Genomic DNA, 19,954 nt, shown 5'->3' on the forward strand with positions numbered 1-19,954 from the left:
CAGGGAGCGAGGTAAGTACATTGTGTATGAGGAGCCCGGGCATATGGGTGGGGGCATTTCAGGGATCGGATAACCCCTTTAAGATTTATGTTTCTACAAGATATCTGTTTATTTCAGAAGAAGAATTAGTTTCAGGCTGGGTTTACATATTGATTTTATGTTGCTTTTTAACCCCTTCAGTACTGAGCCAATTGCATGTTATTAAAAATTTTGCATAGCCCCTGAGTTATTTAATAAAATGTATCTGTATAGTGCCACCTGCTGTTTTTTTTTTTATTTCTTTGTCTTAGGGCTCTTTCACACTTGCGTTGTCCGGATCCGGCGTGCACTCCATTTGCCGGAGGTGCCCACCGGATCCGGAAAAACGCAAGGGAACTGAAAGCATTTGAAGACGGATCTGTCTTCAAAATGCGTTTAGTGTTACTATGGCAACCAGGACGCTATTAAAGTCCTGGTTGCCATAGTAGTACTGGGGAGCGGGGGAGCAGTATACTTACAGTCCGTGCGGCTCCCGGGGCGCTCCAGAATGACGTCAGAGCGCCCCATGCGCATGGATGACATGTCCATGCGATCACGTCATCCATGTGCGTGGGGCGCCCTGACGTCACTCTGGAGCGCCCGGGGAGCCGCACGGACAGTAAGTATACTGCTCCCCCGCTCCCCACTATACTTTACCATGGCTGCCAGGACTTTAGCGTCCTTGCTGCCATGGTAACCATTCAGAAAAAGCTAAACGTCGGATCCGGCAATGCGCCGAAACGACGTTTAGCTTAAGGCCGGATCCGGATTAATGCCTTTCAATGGGCATTAATTCCGGATCCGGCCTTGCGGCAAGTGTTCCGGATTTTTGGCCGGAGCAAAAAGCGCAGCATGCTGCGGTATTTTCTCCTGCCAAAAAACGTTCTGGTCCGGAACTGAAGACATCCTGATGCATCCTGAACGGATTTCTCTCCATTCAGAATGCATTAGGATAAAACTGATCAGGATTCTTCCGGCATAGAGCCCCGACGACGGAACTCTATGCCGGAAGAAAAGAACGCAAGTGTGAAAGGGCCCTAACTCACTTGCCCCTTTAGCTGCAGCAGAAAAGACACTCCCCTTGAGCTGTAACAGAGCAATGAATGTGGAGATCTCTGGATCCATGTGAGATACAGGGCTGGTTCTAGCTTTGTTAGAAAGAGTTTGTCATGTACTATTGTCACGCTCTAATGTAGGAGGGAAACCCCACACCGAACATAGGAGGGAAAGGGGAAAGGAAATAAGGACTGAAAACTAGGGAAGGAAGATGGACACCTCCTAGTGAAAACCCTAACCAAAGCCCTGACTGGCTACCAGTATGAACAGACCCCAATTGTAGGTGAGTTCATACACAGGAATGCCTAAAGTCCTATCTAACCCTAAAGGACCCTGGTACTAATGACATTAATTAGACAACCTGTTCCTCCAAAACAAAGGATTAACGGGAGTCTCCCTGAGGCCTAATTCAAAACAACAAGGAAATTCAACACACAGAAAAGTCAAACTGAAATACAACAGGGAAATGAAACACTTAACTTCCAAGAAGCTATCTGTCTTTTAACAGGACAGGAGCCACTGTGATCAAGCGAGCAGGATCTACAATGTACTGGGGCTCCTCCTGCTGGTCGGAGAAGTCAAATGACCGAGACAGAGCATCCGCCTTGATGTTTTTCTCAGCCGGGCAAAAGTGCAGCTCAAAATCAAATGGGAGAAGAAGAGTGCCCACCTGGCTTGGCAAGGGTTCAGACGCTGAGCTGTGGTCGGTGAAGATTATTACTGGATGCTGGGTCCCCTCCAATAGATAACGCCACTCCTCCAAGGCAAGCTTTTTGGCCAGAAGTGCCCTGTCTCCTATACAGTAATTCCTCTCAGCAGGGGAGAAGAGCTTGGAGGAGAATCCACATGTAAATATCTTGCCTTTGGAACCTGTTTGTAGTAAAACAGCACTGGCTCCTATAGAGGAGACGTCCACTTCTAAAAAGAATTGGCGGAAGACATCGGGATGATGCAGAACAGGTGCAGAAGCAAAAGATATTTTTAATTGGATGAAGGCGGCCTCCGCCTCAGGAGTCCAGTCTCTGGCATTCACCCCTTTCTTGGTAACAGCGGAGATCGGAAATGTAAAAGATGAATCTGCGCAGATTCCCGCCAGACAGAGGATTCTCCCCGCTCCTCGCCGAGATCTTCAGGCTCCAACCCACCTCTGCTCATGCCAAATGGTCAGCGGGATTCCTCCAGCTCTCCCCTGCAAGATAATAAAAAGCAGAAAAGGGTGAGTGGTTACCCTGCACAATCTTCCTCTCCTTTATCAGCCACAGATACTCCCATTAACCCTAAAGAAACCACCCTCTCAGTGGCAATCATGCAAGATATGCTCACTGAACTTAAACAGTCTATTCATAGGGACTTTAGGGACACTATCTCTACTATTCATGCAGAAATTGTGGCCATAGGTGAAAGAACAGCCCACCTAGAGGATAAAATGGAGGAATTTGTCACTGCACATAATTCTCTTGTAGATGTTCATAACTCAGTGGAAGATGAACTTTCTGCCATCAAATTAAGGCTACTTTCACACCTGCGTTCAGGTGTCCGCTCGTGAGCTCCGTTTGAAGGGGCTCATGAGCGGTCCTGAACGCAGCCGTCTGGCCCTAATGCATTCTCAGTGGAGGCGGATCCGCTGAGAATGCATCAGTCTGCCAGCGTTCAGCCTCCGCTCCGCCTGGCCGTGCGAAGGCGAGCGGATCCGTCCAGACTTATAATGGAAGTCAATGGGGACGGATCCGCTTGAAGATGACACCATATGGCTCAATCTTCAAGCGGATCCGTTCCCCATTGACTTTCAATGTAAAGTCTGAACGGATCCGCTCAGGCTACTTTCACACTTAGAAAATTTTCTAAGTTATAATGCAGACGGATCCGTTCTGAACGGATGCGAACGTCTGCATTATAGGAGCGGATCCGTCTGATGAAACATCAGACGGATCCGCTCCGAACGCTAGTGTGAAAGTAGCCTTAAACTGGCAGATCTAGAGGACCGTTCCAGGAGGAACAATATTAGGTTCCGCAACATCCCTGAGTCAGTGAGCGACGCACAGCTGTCGGAATTCATTACCGACCTCATGGCGGCATACCTCCCGACAGCAGTTTACCACCACATAATGGGTATTTCTGTAAACTGAAGAATCAGAGTTATGCATATTGAGGTTTATTTTTCTGTTAACCCTTGCTGTGTTGCAAGAAGAAATTTATTAACATACAAAATCTGCAAAATAATAAAATTTTGAAATTTCACCTCCATTTTCCTTTAATTCTTGCTAAACACCTCAACAGTGTCACGACCTATCGCTGACCCTGTTGTTCCTGGGGTCAGAAAGTTGCATCGGGTGGCTACACGCTCGGTTTCTCAAGAGATCGCTCCATGACCTAGTGGTGAGAATAGATTCCGGTCCAGGTTTTCCTGCTTAGGTTTGCAATCCTTTTTGTTCCATTTAAGAATCTGTAGCTTTTCCATTCAGCTGTTCTCTGTCAGCCAGCTACTCTATGTTCTCCCTTTCTGCATTCCTTGTTGCCAGATATAGACCTTCTTTCCAGATCTTCTATTCAGACCTCAGGTGGAGTTAGAGTTGCTGTGGAGCTGTTGGAACTGGTGCTGTTGGATCTCCGGTTCTCTCCCTTCGGGGATTGTTTGCTTTGTTTGTCCTTTCCCTGTTGTTACCCTAGGTGTCAGTGGTGAGGACTAGTGCTTCCACCGCCCTACTCACTACCTAGGGCTGATTTCAGGGTAAGCCAAAAAGCATGTGATCGGCGTACGGGTTAGCAGCCCATCTAGGCACGTCAGGGCAGCCAGGTGAGTTAGGGGGTCACCACGCCTCCCTCTCCTTAGTGGAAGGGTATTCCTCTTCACTCCCCTCTGCTCCTCACATCTGTTACCTGCCATATCAGACCTGATAAAGGGTTAACAAAGTTTGTAACATAAGTTTTGAATAATTTAAGGGGTGTAGTTTCTAAAATGGGGTAATGTATGGGTGGTTTTCATTACGTAAGCCCTCAAAATCGCTTTATAACTGAATTTTGGCTTAAAAAATGGTTTAGTAAATTTTCTTAAAAATATGAAAAATTGCTTCTAAAATTCTAAGCCTTCTAACGTCCTAAAAAAATTATAATATGACATATGGTGAATATTGATTGATAAATATTTTATGAGACACTAGCAGAAGAACCCGGCTTCGCAAGGGTATATTTCATCTATTTCATTTTTGTGTGTGTCGTTAAAAGATATCAACAGTATCCCCCATAACAGTGACCTCTACAGCACCCTGACCCTTTAACAGTGAACTCCACAGTCCCCCACCTAATAACACTGACCCCCCACAGTGCCCGCAACTTTAAAATGGGACCTTCACAGAAGCCCATTCCCTTAACTTTGACCTTCACAGCAGCCCGCCCGTTTAACAGTTAGTTTCATAGCACCCCACTCCCTTGACAGTGATCTCCTCAGGGGCCCGCTCCCTAACAGTGACCTACACAGTACTCCACTCCATTAACAGTGACCTCACAGAACCCTGCTGCCTTAACAGTGACCTCCACAGCAGTTGCTCCTTTAATAGTGGCCCCTGCCCCCCTAACAGTGACATCCACAGCGGCCTGCCCCTAACAGCAACATCCACAGTGAATGCCTCTTTAACAGTGACCTCCACAGTGCCTGCCCCTTTAACAGTGACCTCCACAGCGCCCTAATAATAGGGCTACACGACGACATCCTTATTTATATATATATACACTGAACAAAAATATAAACGCAACACTTTTGTAGAAAATGTTTCAGATCTTTGAGTTCAGCTCATGCAAAATGGGAGCAAAACAAAAAGTGTTGTGTTTATATTTTTGTTCAGTGTAGATTCCCAAATACCTTTCATTAGTTATAACGGCTCGTTTTGTCTGGGGAACAATCATCAGGGGGGAAAAAATGGCTGCCATCTTATTAGTAGACACAAAACCTGTCCTAATCATACAGGAGGACAAGTTACTTGACAACACTGAGGTAAAGAGGTGCCTCATCCTCTTCCTCCTCTCTACTTGTCAGGGATTATGATCATGAATACAGATGATAAGAACTTTAGCTAAATCTCTGGGTAATTTAGTTCATGAGGAGACATGAAGTACAGAGATGATGGATAGGACAGACTGTGGTAATGGAGACTGCATACAAGAGCTGCTGCTCACCCTCCTCTCATGTCTCCTCATCATCTACATTCCCACAGAGACTCACCTGTATTCAGGATCATGATTCCTGACAGGTACTGATAGGATGGCGGCCATTTAATTTCTCCTAATGATTACTCCCTAGACAAAACAAGCCATTCTAAGCCTTAGGCCCCTTTCACACGAGCGAGTTTTCCGCGCGGGTGCAATGCGTGACGTGAACGCATTGCACCTCCACTGAATCCGGACTCATTCATTTCTATGGGGCTGTGCACACGAGCTGTGATTTTCACTCATCACTTGTGCGTTGCGTGAAAATCGCAGTATGTTCTATATTCTGCGTTTTTCACGCAACGCAGGCCCCATAGAAGTGAATGGGGCTGCGTGAAAATCGCAAGCATCCGCAAGCAAGTGCGGATGCGGTGCGATTTTCACGCACAGTTGCTAGGAGACTATCGGTATGGGGAGCCGATCATTATTATTAGGGAAAATAATAGCATTCTTAATACAGAATGCATAGTACAATAGGGCTGGAGAGGTTAAAAAATAAAATAAAATAATATAACTCACCTTAATCCACTTGATCGCGCAGCCCGGCATCTCTTCTGTCTTCTTCTTTGCTGTGCACAGGAAAAGGATCTTTGATGACGTCACTGCGCTCATCACATGGTCCGTCACATGATCCATCACCATGGTAAAAGATCGTGTGATGGACCATGTGATGCACACAGTGACGTCATCAAAGGTCCTATTCCTCAAAGAAGAAGACAGAAGAGATGCCGGCTGCGCGAACAAGTGGATTAAGGTGAGTTAAATCATTTTTTTAACCCCTCCATCCCTATTGTACTATGCATTCTGTATTCAGAATGCTATTATTTTCCCTTATAACCATGTTATAAGGGGAAATAATACAATCTACACAACACTGAACCCAAACCTGAACTTCTGTGAAGAAGTTCGGGTCTGGGTACCACATTCAGTTTTTTATCACGCGTGTGCAAAACACATTGCACCCGCGCGATAAAAACTGAACAATGGAACGCAATCGCAGTCAAAACTGACTGCAATTGGGTACCTACTCGCGCGGGTTTGCCGCAACGCATCCGGACACGCTTGTCTGCAAGGGGCCTTATCCTCCTCTACTTGTCAGGGATTGTGATCCTGAACACAGCTGATAAGAACTTTAGCGGAATCTCTGTAGGAATGTACAGGGTGGGCCATTTATATGGATACACCTTAATAAAACGGGAATGGTTGGTGATATTAACTTCCTGTTTGTGGCACATTAGTATATGTGAGGGGGGAAACTTTTCAAGATGGGTGGTGACCATGGCGGCCATTTTGAAGTTGGCCATTTTGAATCCAACTTTTGTTTTTTCAATAGGAAGAGGGTCATGTGACATCAAACTTATTGGGAATTTCACAAGAAAAACAATGGTGTGCTTAGTTTTAACGTAACTTTATTCTTTCATGAGTTATTTACAAGTTTCTGACCACTTATAAAATGTGTTCAATGTGCTGCCCATTGTGTTGGATTGTCAATGCAACCCTCTTCTCCTACTCTTCACACACTGATAGCAACACCGCAGGAGAGATGCTAGCACAGGCTTCCAGTATCCGTAGTTTCAGGTGCTGCACATCTCGTATCTTTACAGCATAGACGATTGCCTTCAGATGATACGAGATGTGCAGCACCTGAAACTACGGATACTGGAAGCCTGTGCTAGCATTTCTCCTGCGGTGTTGCTATCAGTGTGTGAAGAGTGGGAGAAGAGGGTTGCATTGACAATCCAACACAATGGGCAGAACATTGAACACATTTTATAAGTGGTCAGAAACTTGTAAATAACTCATGAAAGAATAAAGTTACGTTAAAACCAAGCACACCATTGTTTTTCTTGTGAAATTCCCAATAAGTTTGATGTGTCAAATGACCATCTTCCTATTGAAAAAACAAAAGTTGGATTCAAAATGGCCGACTTCAAAATGTCACCACCCATCTTGAAAAGTTTCCCCCCTCACATATACTAATGTGCCACAAACAGGAAGTTAATATCACCAACCATTCCCATTTTATTAAGATGTATCCATATAAATGGCTCACCCTGTAGTTCATGAGCAGATATGATTAATGAGCAGCAGCACTTGTATGCAGTCTCCATTACTGCAACCCCACATTACCACAGTCTGTCCTGGCCATCCTCTCTGTACTTGATGTCTCCTCATGAACTCCATTCCTACAGAGATTTATCTGAAGATCTTATCACCTGTATTCAGGATCATATTCCCTTAAAGTAGGAGAGGAGGCTGAGGCAGCTCATTAGCTCAGTGTCCTGAAGTAACTTGTCCTCCGGTGTGATTAGGACGGGCTTTGTGTGTACTGATATCACAGCGGCCATTTTGTTTCTCCTAATCTTTGCTCCTTAGGCAAAATGAGCCATTATAACTAATGAAATGTATTTGAGAATATATTTATAATAAAGTAATATTTACGGATTTTCATTTTCTTAGTTCCCGGAGAACCCCTTTAAGGTAAAATTAACCGCAGATCAGCTGCAGCGGTGGGAGGGAGGTTGACTTTGTCCCTGCAGCTCACTCTCAGACAGCACAATGCTGAGCGTGTCCGTCCAGGCCCTGCACCGGACGGAGGACAGGGAGTCTGAAAACCGGACTGTCCGGCCTAAAACCGGACCTCTGGCCATCCTATCTGTGCACAGAAAAGGCGCATGTCTCTCAGAAAGACCACTGAAAACAAACAAAAGTATGCCAGCCCTGGAGTGGAGTAGAAATTAGACTGTTTTTGTGACTAATTACATAAAAAAAGTCTCAAAGGTTAGAAAACATCTGAATTAGTCAAAAAAAAATTTTTAAATAATCGAACGAGGCGCAAAAGCCTCAAAACCGGGCGCAATTTCAGTAGTAAATGTGACTAAAAAAATCTGTCTAAAACAGCATTTTTAGACTAAAAACAGGCGCAAACACTCTAATAAATGTGCCCCATGGTGTTCCATAAGATAATGCCTGCCAACAGACAAAATGGCCGCCATTACAGAACTAAAATCCCAATGTACAAGGTTACACAGCGATATATGGCTAATGGTATACAGCTAGACCAACCCAGGAGCGTAGCTAAAGGGGAAGCAGATGGTTTGGGGCCAAACTCAGAAGGGGCCCACCCAGGAGGAGAACTAAAAGATTTTGTCAGGGCCCCTTCAACAGTATTAGGGCTCATGCACACAAACGTATATTCTTTCTGTGTCCGTTCCGTTTTTGTTTGCAGACCGTATACAGAACCATTCATTTTAAAGGGTCCGTGAAAAAAACTAAACGTAAATTACTCCGTGTGCATTCTGTTTCCGTATTTCTGTTCCGCAAAAAAATAGAACATATCCTATTATTGTTCTATCATGGGCCAGCTGCGCCGTTCTGCAAAATACGGAATGCACACGGACGTCATCCATATTTTTTGCAGACCAGCAAAATACACACGTGTCGTGTGCATGAGGCCTTATACTATGACATACAGTATATACGTGTAGGAAATAAACGTAGCGGCAGCTGGGCCTGGTCTCAGAGAGCGATTTTCACTAGCCGCAGGAGTGGGGGTTGCACAGGAGGAGAGGATTGCGAGGGAGGCATTCAAAAATTTGCTGTGGGTCCCAGTCATTTCCAGTTACGCCACTGGACCAACCTGCCATTCAGTAAATGATATAACGGCAGCCATATTGGTTGTCACTCAGCTTTTCCAAGAACAGATACAACTGACTAGCTAAATAAGATATTAAATAACTTCACACCAGGTAATATGTCTAAGGGGATATACTATACTTTTTACTATAAGCAGGTGACGCTCTACGGCTATCACCCTGTATGCTCCCACATTCCCCCTCAGCCCCCTCCTCACGGTTATGTGACCATTATGAAACGCGGGTTCCGGGTTGTTTCACAACAAGGGCAGGGAACACCGGTCACAGCCAATAGGAAGGCGCCGTGACGCGTCATGTGACGCGGACGTTTATGTAATGCAGCTGCACATGTTATGTCAGAGAGGTATTGCTTTGTCTTCTGTGCAGGGCATTGGGCAGCGCTGGTATATTAGCATACACTGTGTAATTGTCCAGGTACATTGCAGACTTTATGTCTTACATGCCAGGGCTAAAGAGTGCCCCTCACTGGCTGCTGAACCAAGATGCCCCCTTGCTAGCTGAGGATTAAGTGACAGCTACAGGATCTTTTAAAGGGATTCTTCTAGGAAGCAGCATCATGGAGATCTTCAGGTGCCCATCCTGCCAGCAGACCCTCTGGGAACCGGTCACTTTGGCGTGTGGGCACACTTTCTGTAAGAAATGCCTAAAAGTTGCCAACAGATGCCAAATCTGCAAGCAAAGGTTGAAGTTCAGAGGTGGCCTGGAGCTCGGGGGTAACACGCTCCTGTCTAGCTTGCTGGACAAGTGCCTGGACATGGAGACCAAAGTGAAGAGGACTACAAGGGACCTGGAGGACCTGATCTCCGTCCAGCAGTATGAGGAGGCCGTCAAGGTAGCCTGCAAAGGAGTGGCCATGGGTAAGGAGCAAGAAGGGGTTAAAGAAGAGGCTTCTTGCAGGTGTATGACCTGATTACTTACCATTTACTGACGTGTAGTGTAGGAAATAGAGCATTGTGCCTGTCTGCCCCCCCCAAGAATGGTGGCATGACTGATGATGTCCTTAGAAAGCAGTCATTTTTGATCTGGCTAAAATTAGACGCAAATTGTACCCTAGCTGTGTGGCATAGATGCCACCTTGTGTAAACAGGCACTACTGGCACCGTGGCTGCACAGCGTAGATTATATCATGCCTTGTAACTAGCCCTACGAACTCCATGCCAAGTAAAAAGACTCTGTGTTTGATATTCCCCTGTGCCCTTGTCCACACATAGGTGTATCCTCCAGCCCGTGTGCCAAGATCAAAATCTACGCCAGTTTGTAGATGTCAATTATCTTGTGTACAAGAACACTGGCACCGCCCACATGTCTTCTTCAGAAAGTGAGGAATGCCACTTAAAATTGCGACACAGTGGCGTTTAAAAAGTCACAAACCTGGGATTTTAGACTTTATTACACTTGAAAGGTAAATCTCTATATAGTCAGCAAACACTACTTTCAACAAAAGTGATGCTACCTGGAAACCATCAGCAAGTAGAATGGATATCTTATTAGATATCTTATTAGAGTTTGGGTTTGCATTTTTCATTTAGGTAACACCCGTGTAGGGGTTCTCCCTGGCATACAAAAAAAAAAGTCTTGGTCTCCCACCTATGTGGTCGCGGGCAGAATTGGGGGTTGTGGTGTGTTTAGAGCCAGATAGACGAATATGCACTGAAAGTGTTAGGCCCCTTTCACACGGGCGTTGCGGGAAAATGTGCGGGTGCGTTGCGGGAACACCCGCAATTTTTCCGAGCGAGTGCAAAACATTGTAATGCGTTTTGCATGCGCGTGAGAAAAATCGGCATGTTTGGTACCCAAACCCGAACTTCTTCACAGAAGTTCGGGCTTGGGATCGGTGTTCTGTAGATTGTATTAAATAATAGCATTCTGAATACAGAATGTAAAGTAAAATAGCGCTGGAGGGGTTAAAAAAATAAATAAAATAATTTAACTCCCCTTAGTCCACTTGATCATGCTGCCTGGCATCTCTTCTGTCTTCTTTGCTGAACAGGACCTGTGGTGAGCATTCATTGCAGGAACAGGACCTGTGGTGACGTCACTCCGGTCATCACATGATCCATCACCATGGTAAAAGATCATGTGATGCACCATGTGATGACTGGAGTGACGTCACCACAGGTCCTGTTCCTGCAATGAATGCTCACCACAGGTCCTGTTCAGCAAAGAAGACAGAAGAGAAGCCGGGCAGCGCGATCAAGTGGATTAAGGTGAGTTAAAAATTTTTTAACCCCTCCAGCGCTATTTTACTATGCATTCTGTATTCAGAATGCTATTATTTTCCCTTATAACCATGTTATAAGGGAAAATAATAATGATCGGGTCTCCATCCCGATCGTCTCCTAGCAACCGTGCGTGAAAATCGCACCGCATCCGCACTTGCTTGCGGATGCTTGCGATTTTCACGCAACCCCATTCATTTCTATGGGGCCTGCGTTACGTGAAAAACGCACAAAGAGGAGCATGCTGCGATTTTCACGCAACGCATAAGTGATGCGTGAAAATCACCGATCATGTGAACAGCCCCATAGAAATGAAAGGGATTCAGTGCGGGTGCAATGCGTTACACTGACGCATCACATCCGCGCGGAATACTCGCCCGTGTGAAAGGGGCCTTAAAGAGAATTCGATAAGTACATCAACGCCATCCGCAGCAGCCTGCTGACAGTCTCCAGGCAGCTGAAAAATACAGGGTGGCCGACGAAAAAGTAGCCTGCCTCCCATATCTCCACAGCAAACTGCCTAATAGTAAATCTGTCTTAGTTGCCCATAGCAACCAATCAGAGCTCAGCTTTCCGTTTCTACAGGGCTCTGAAAAAATGAAAGCTGAGCTCTGATTGGTTGCTATAAACAACTAAGAGATTTACTATTCGGCAGTTTGATTTGGAATGGGCTACTTTTTTGTGGGCCACCCTGTATAATGAAGCATATACCAAAGACGCCCGATTTTACTGACTATATATTCAATGTTAATGAAATGTGGAGCTTCACTTTATGGGTCCCTTCACACACAAATTTTGAACAACAATATAATCCCATTCTATGTTTTTTTGCCACATTTTGTGACATTTTTTTTCAGGCTTTTTTTGTAAACAGTGGGGGAGATTTATCAAACTGGTATAAAGTAGAACTGGCAACCAATCAGTTTCCACCTTTGATTTTCCAAAGGAGCTGTGAAAAATGAAAGGTGGAATCTGATTGGTTGCTATGGGCCACTAAGGCCCCTTTCACACGAGCGTGACGGATTAGGTCCGGATGCGTTCAGGGTGCGTTCAGTGAAACTCGCACTATTTTGCAAGCAAGTTCCGTCAGTTTTGTCTGCGATTGCGTTCAGTTGTTCAGTTTTTTCCGCGCGGGTGCAATGCGTTTTGATACATTTTTCACGCGCATGATAAAAAAAATGAAGGTTTACAAACAACATCTCCTAGCAACCATCAGTGAAAAACGCATCGCACCCGCACTTGCTTGCGGATGCAATGCGTTTTTCACGCAGCCCCATTCACTTAGATGGGGCCAGGGCTGCGTGAAAAACGCAGAATATAGAACATGCTGCGATTTTCACGCAATGCAGAACTGATGCGTGAAAAACAACGCTCATGTACACAGACCCGTTGAAATTAATGGGTCAGGATTCAGTGCGGGTGCTATGCGTTCACTTCACGCATTGCACCTGCGCGGAAAACTCGCTCATGTGAAAGGGGCCTAAGGCAGTTTTCCTTTACAGCTGTTGTGATAAATCTTCCCCAGTGTGTGTGACCACTAGCATTTTTGGAATGGCATTTGTCCACTATAGAGAAGATATCAGAATGACTGAAAAAATGGTAAGAGCTCCAGCATCCTGCGTGCTTGACAAAAAACCAGAAAGACAAAATACACCACCTAATTAAATAAAATGGCAGTAATAACAAAATGCTTCTGTGTCGTGCATTTCATATTTCTCAGACTTTCAGCAAACGGCAGAAAAATACCTTTAAAAACGTATAAGTGCAGAAAAAAAATCACAAACTATGGGGCACATTTATGAAGACTGGCGTTTTAGATGCCGATCCTAATAAACCCCTAAGCTGGCGGTGGATCAACCCAAGTTATGTAGAGGCGCCGGCCTCTTCATAACTTTGGCGCATCCACTGCTGCTTCTAAATGTAAGACAACTTTCGAGCTGTCTTACACTTGGACCTTTTTTCTACGCCCGCCCCCTTCCCTATCCGCGCCACCCCGACTTTTTTAGACCTGGCGTGAGCGGGGAGAAGTCGCACATTGTGGCGCAACTAGTTGTTGTGCCGCAATTTGTGCCTAAAATACACCTAATTTAGGCGTATTTCAGATTTATAAATTTCCCCCAATGTGTAAAAACAGCCTAAGGGCACCACGCAGATTTCTGAATGGTTTTCTGTTTTTTTTTTTTCACACCAAAAGGCCTCTTTCACACTACCGTTTTTTTTTGTCCGTTTACGGGCCGTTTTTTTGCGTTCCGTATACGGAACCATTCATTTCAATGGTTCAGCAAAAAAAACGGAATGTACTCCGTATGCATTCCGTTTCCGTATTTCCGTACCGTCGAAAGGTAGAACATGTCCTCTTGCCCGCAAATCACGTTCCGTGGCTCCATTCAAGTCAATGAGTCTGCAAAAAAAACGGAACACATACGGAAATGCATCCGTATGTCTTCCGTATCCGTTCCGTTTTTGCAGAACCATCTATTGAAAATGTTATGCCCAGCCTAATTTTTTCTATGTAATTACTGTATATTCCATACGGAAAAACGGAAACAAAAAAATGGAACAACGGATCCGTGAAAAACGGACCGCAAAACACTGAGGCTACGTCTACACGACGACATTTGTTATAATGGCAGTCTATGGTGTCGCACTGCAACATACTGCGACGCAACAGTCGCAGAAAATCCATTTGAGATAAATTTTTCTGCGACTGTTGCGTCGCAGTCGCAGCATGTTGCATGTTGCAGTGCGACACCATAGACTGCCATTATAAAAATTGGTGCAACAAAATGTTGCGCTACAAATGTTGCAGTGTAGTTGTGCCCTATCTGTCGCGCGACAAATGTCGTCGTGTAGACTTAGCCTGAAAAAGCCACACGGTCATGCGAAAGAGGCCAAAGCCACATGTGTTACTTGTGGTTTTTGGCACGTTTTTTTCCCGCAGATCACATCCTTGCATAGAAAAGGGTGAAATCCTCAGCAAAAATCGCACAAATGATCGTCATTCTGCAGATTTCTAAATCCACATGGCAGGTCAGTTTCGGCACAGAAAGAAATGCAGTGTAGATGAGATTTGTCTAATCTCATTCACTTTGCTGGTACGGTATTACGCCATGGTTTTTCTGCAAGAGAAGTCCGGGGGAAATATTGCACATAATCTGCAACGTGTGCAGGAACCCTACAGGTGCCTTCACAAGTTGTGGTCTTACCACGACTGAAAGTCCATTCCATTTACCTGAATGGGGCTTGCAGAAATCTGTGTGTGAACTAGCCCTAAAATAGGATGCCTGCTATCCTATTCCTTCCTGTGGCATTAAAGGGGTTGTCCAAGTTATTATTATATATATATATTTTTTTACTAAGCAAGTGTAAGGGGTTTTCGAATTCACTTCATTTGCAGTTGCCCCATTCTCCTCGTTAGGGTACTTTCACACTAGCGTTATTATTTTCCGGTATTGAAATCTGGTAAAGGGTCTCAATACTGGAACAAAACGCATCAGTTTTGTCCTAATGCATTCTGAATGGAAAGCAATCCGTTCAGTATGCATCAGGATATCTTCCGTTCCGTCCCTTGTACGGTATTTGACCTGACAAAATACTGCAGCTTGCTGGAACACTATGGCACTTGCCGGACCCGGCATTAATTTCTATAGAGATATATTAATGCCGGATCCGGTACCAAGTGTTCCGGAAATTGGCGCGTTGCTGGATCCGGCTTTCCGGTCTGCGCTGGGACATAGGAGGTGCTATTTTTGCTTTTGATCTTTGAAGAAAATAAAAAACCGAATCGGTCTAATGGATCCGGAAAAAAACTGATTTCTGTTTGCATACGGTTTGCCGGATCCAGCAGGCAGTTCCGTTGCTGGATCCGAACAACGCTAGTGTGAAAGTACCATTAGCTGAGCGTCATATGAGCTGTCATGCCAGCTTCTTTCCCTGCTCTGATGGCGTTTCGTGCACAAGCCTAAGGGAGCAGGTGTGACTCTGTGCACGGACTTCACTGCGAAGGCTGTGTTGGTTGGAGTGACAAGCCACACCCCCTGGGCTGCCTGATCCTGTCTGCCCTGTGTCTCCCCTCCCACTGGATTCTTCAGCAAAGTTTAACCCCTACCACCATAAGCAGCACAGACTCAGGGTTGGAGGCTCTGTCTCAGGTACTTAGCAGCTGCAGGGTTTCCTCTAATTCAGGCACTGAAGAGACCTATGCTCTGCACAGGTTCCTCCCTTCTTCCTCACCCCTACAAAGTCTGCAGAGCATTGCGCAAGAACAGGTAGGGGGAAGATCCTGTGTGTATCAGCAATGTCATTGTCCTGTACAGCTGGGACTTATAGTCCCACATGTACAACCTGAGTATCCCAGCAGCCAGACTTCAGACATGGCAGCACTTTTATTCACTGCCTTTCCAGAGCAGGGGGAGGCGAAAGGCAGTCTTTGACACCCACAAATAAGGAAAACCTCAGAGATTGTTGTTACACCCCCCCACAGCTATGCAACTGCATGTCAACAAAAGGTCAGAACAGAAATAGGGAAATGAGGAAATATATAGTATTAGTTATTTTTTGCCTAAAACTTGGTCAGCTTATGTATATATTGCTGACCATCAGATTTTGCAGAGCTTTATTTTATTTTTTACATACCTCAGACAACCCCTTAGCTTATATGGCGCAGGACATTTCGTTATTCATTCCGTCATAATAGAAGTCTATCGGCTGCAAAACGTATCTGTCCCGTTTCCGCTATGCATGAGAGGACTCCCCTGCATAACAGAAACTGGACGGATCCGTTTTGCAGTCCATAGACTTCTATTATGCCGGAATGAATAACGGACTGCCTCTAAAGGCATTCCGTCATAGAATTGCGTTATGGTCCATGGTAACGGAATCCATAACGCAATTCTGCTTTTACCAACGAAGCATGAGCGAATTTCAAAATATGAAATTCGCTCATCTCATGTAGTCATGTTTCTAAAGGGCCAGATGGTGACTTAGAAGCTAGGGAGACCGTTTCCTTCCTTTGTAAGGATCACTTGCACTATTTTGTGTACATTTTACCCGGAAATATAATGGGAAAGATTTAGTAACCCGGTCTAATATTTATACAGCGTAAACTTAACATATTTGACCAAAGCATCTGAGAGTGCTAAAACTAGAAGCCAATTGCTTCCCGATCCAGGCTGCCTTCACCTGGCTGAGATCGGGGAAGTTGATCTGTACTAGTAATAGGCCTGAGCCTGTATAAGGCTTACAGGCCGCTTGCTAGTATATTCCAATTCTGGCCTGGTGGCAATACTGCATTGGAATATACTGTATCCTGATAGATATCCCTTACAGCATACAAGTGGCAATATAATGATTGATTGCTATAATCACCTAGGGTGACTTAAAGGGGTTCTGCACTTTCATTTAACGAGCTTCTGATCGGCGGGGGTCTGACACACAGGACCCCCGCCGATCAGCTGTTTCAGAAGGCAGCGGCGCTCCAGCAGCGCCGCGGCCTTCTCACTGTTTACCGCCGGCCCACTGACGTCACGACTAGTATCAACTAGCGTGGGCGCGGCTAAGCTCTGTTCACTTGAATAAAAAAATAAACATAGGCATTGCTGTGTCTGAAAATGCCCATACTATTAAAATGTGAAAACATTATAACCGCATGGTGTAATTGAAAACAAAATCAAAATGGTCGATTCGCCATTTTTTCCTCCCTTCATCTCCCCCCAAAAATTGAAGTGTTCAAAAACTCATACACACTCCAAAATGGTATCAATAAAAACTACAGATTGTCCTGCAAAAAAAAACCACAGCTACATAGACACGACTATAAAAAATGTATGGGGTCAGAATATGGCCATGAAAAGAAAAAGATATTTTTTTTCCAAAGTTTGAATTTTGTTTCGGTATTAACCCATTCCTATCCGCCTTACGCATATACCCGTATACGTCGGCAGTTGGACTTTAAACATGGCACCCACTCGTGAGTGCAGCAGGCGCCATAGCCACCAGGTGCCTGCTGTTTTGAACAGCAGGCACCCGGGACTAATGTAGACAATTGACAATAACCTTGATCTCATACATTTAACTCATCAGATGTAGTGGTCAAATGTGACCACAGCATCTGTGAGGTCAAAAACCCAGACCGTGCACTACTGGCCATGCATCGACTCCCCCTCCTGAAGATTGGGGGAGCTGGATGCAGTGAGCGGTCGCCTCGATCCTCCTGAATGATCTGAGGCTACCGCTTCTACGGCAAGTAGGATATTATCATTCATTAAACGAGGCATGGACTCGCGGGGCAGGGATGTAATACTACCACTTTACAAAGCTTTGGTGCGGCCTCATCTGGAATATGCAGTTCGGTTCTGGGTACCAGTCCATAGAAAGGACGCACTGCAGCTGGAAAAAGTACAGAGGAGAGCGACTAAACTGATAAGGGGCATGGAGGGTCTTAGTTATGAGGAAAGATTAAAAGAATTACATTTATTTAGTCTTGTGAAGAGATGTCCAAGGGGGACATGATTAACCTATACAAATATATAAATGGGCCATACAGAAAATATGGTGAAAAACTGTTCCATGTAAAATGCCCTCAAAAGACAAGGGGGCACTGCCTCTGACTGGAGAAGAAAAAGTTCAGTCTCCAGAAGTGTCAAAGCTTCTTTAGGCCTCATGCACACGACCGTTTGTATTTTGCGTCCCGCAAAAAACGGATCTGCAAAAAATAGGGATGATGTCCGTGTGCATTCCATATTTAGCAGAACGGATCAGCTGGCCGCTAATAGAACAGTACTATCTATGTATGTAATGCGGACAATAATAGGACATGTTATATTTTTTTTGCGGAACGGACATACGGAAACGGAATGCACACGGAGTACCTTCCGTTTTTTTTGCGGACCGTATGCGGAACCACTCATTTCAATGGGTCTGCAAAAAACACGGAAGGTACTCCGTGTGCATTGTATTTCCGCAAAAAAATAGAACATGTCCTATTATTGTTCATATTACGGACAAGGATAGGACTGTTCTATTAGGGGCCGGCTGTTCCGTTCCGCAAAATACGGAATGCACACGGACGTATGCGTACCACAAAATACATACGGTCGTGTGCATGAGGCCTTACTTTAAGAACTGTGGAATAGACTTCCTCAGGACGTGGTCACAGCAGGAACAGTGGACAGTTTTAAAAAGGGTTTAGGTGAATTCTTAAAAGAATTTATAATTTGTTATGCTGGTGTTAATAAATGTCCCTCATTAGTGTGATTCTCATATGCATATGTGCTCCAATGCACATACACAACCCAAAATGGTATCAATGAAAAGTACAGATCGCCCTGCAAATATTGAGCTGTCACAGAGCTCCGTAAACATAAAAGTATAAAAGTTATGGGAGTCAGAGTATAGTGATGCAAAGAAAAAAAATTATTTCCAAAGTTCATTTTTTTTTCAGCATTTAAAACACAAATACAAAAACAAAACAAACTATACATATGTAATCGTACTGACCCTGAGAATGAAAGTTACAGGTCAGTAAAACAAAACCCATCAAACCATTTTAAAAAAAATTCCCGCTTCCCACTACATGCATCTGTAAATGGTGGCATGAGAAAGTACGACTTATCCCACAAAAAACAAGCGCTCATATGGCTATATGAATGGAAAAATAAAAAAGTTATGGCTTTGTGAAGGCTGGGAGTAAAAAATAAAGATGGAAAATTCCCTGATCATTGTATTCGTACTGACCCAGAGAATGAAGGGCATGGATCAGTTTTACTGCATAGGGAACACCTTAAAAACAAAACACATTAAATTGTGGCAGAATTGCCAATTTCCAGCTTCCCACTGCATTGTACGCAATAGTAAATGGTGCCATTAAGGCCCCTTTCACACGGGCTAGAATTCCGTGCGGGTGCAATGTGTGAGGTGAACGAACGCATTTTACCCGCACTGAATCCGGACCCATTCACTTCAATGGGGTTGTGCAGATGAGCGACGATTTTTCACGCATCACTTGTGTGCGTGAAAATCGCAGCATGCTCTATATTGTATTGTTTCAGGCCCCATAGAAGTTAATGGGGCTGCGTGAAAATCGCAAGCAAGTGCGGATGCGGTGCGATTTTTCACGCATGGTTGCTAAGTGACGATCGGGATGGAGACCCGATCATTATTATTTTCCCTTATAACATGGTTATAAGGGAAAAAAATAGCATTCTTAATACAGAATGCTAAGTAAATTAGGGATGGATGGAGGGGTTAAAAAAAAAAAAAAAAATTATTAAACTCACCTCATCCACTTGTTCGTGCAGCCTGGATCGTCTTCTTTCTTCTTCTTTGAAAACCTGGGAGGAAAAGGACCTTTGGTGACATCACTGCGCTCATCACATGGTCCATCACCCTAAAACGGCTATGTGGATGGAAAAGAAAAATCCCTATTGTACTATGCATTCTGTATTCAGAATGCTATTATTTTCCCTTATTACCATGTTGTAAGGGAAAATAATAAAATCTACACAACACCTAACCCAAACCCGAACTTCTGTGAAGAAGTCCAGGTTCGGGTCTGGGTACCAAACATGCTGATTTTTCTCACGCGCGTGCAAAAAGCATTAAAATGCTTTGCACTTGCGTGGAAAAATTGTGCATTTTCCTGCAACGCCCGTGTGAGCCCAGCCTAAGAAGTACAACTTGCTTTGCAAAAATGAAACCCTAAAACGGCTATGTGGATGGAAAAGTAAAAAAAATAGGGTACCGGGATGGCAGGGAGTAAAAAAAGGAAAATGGAAAAAACGCAAGGTCCTGTAACGGTTAAAACAT

At 44.6% G+C, this 19,954-nt stretch overlaps 1 pseudogene; it reads left to right on the forward strand.

Moving 5' to 3' along the window:
- The first annotated feature begins 9,275 nt into the window (after positions 1-9,275).
- Positions 9,276-19,954, forward strand: part of LOC121007924 — a 74,641-nt pseudogene continuing 63,962 nt past the window's right edge.

The sequence above is a fragment of the Bufo bufo genome, chromosome 1 (assembly GCF_905171765.1).
Source record: "Bufo bufo chromosome 1, aBufBuf1.1, whole genome shotgun sequence".
Classification (NCBI taxonomy): domain Eukaryota; kingdom Metazoa; phylum Chordata; class Amphibia; order Anura; family Bufonidae; genus Bufo; species Bufo bufo.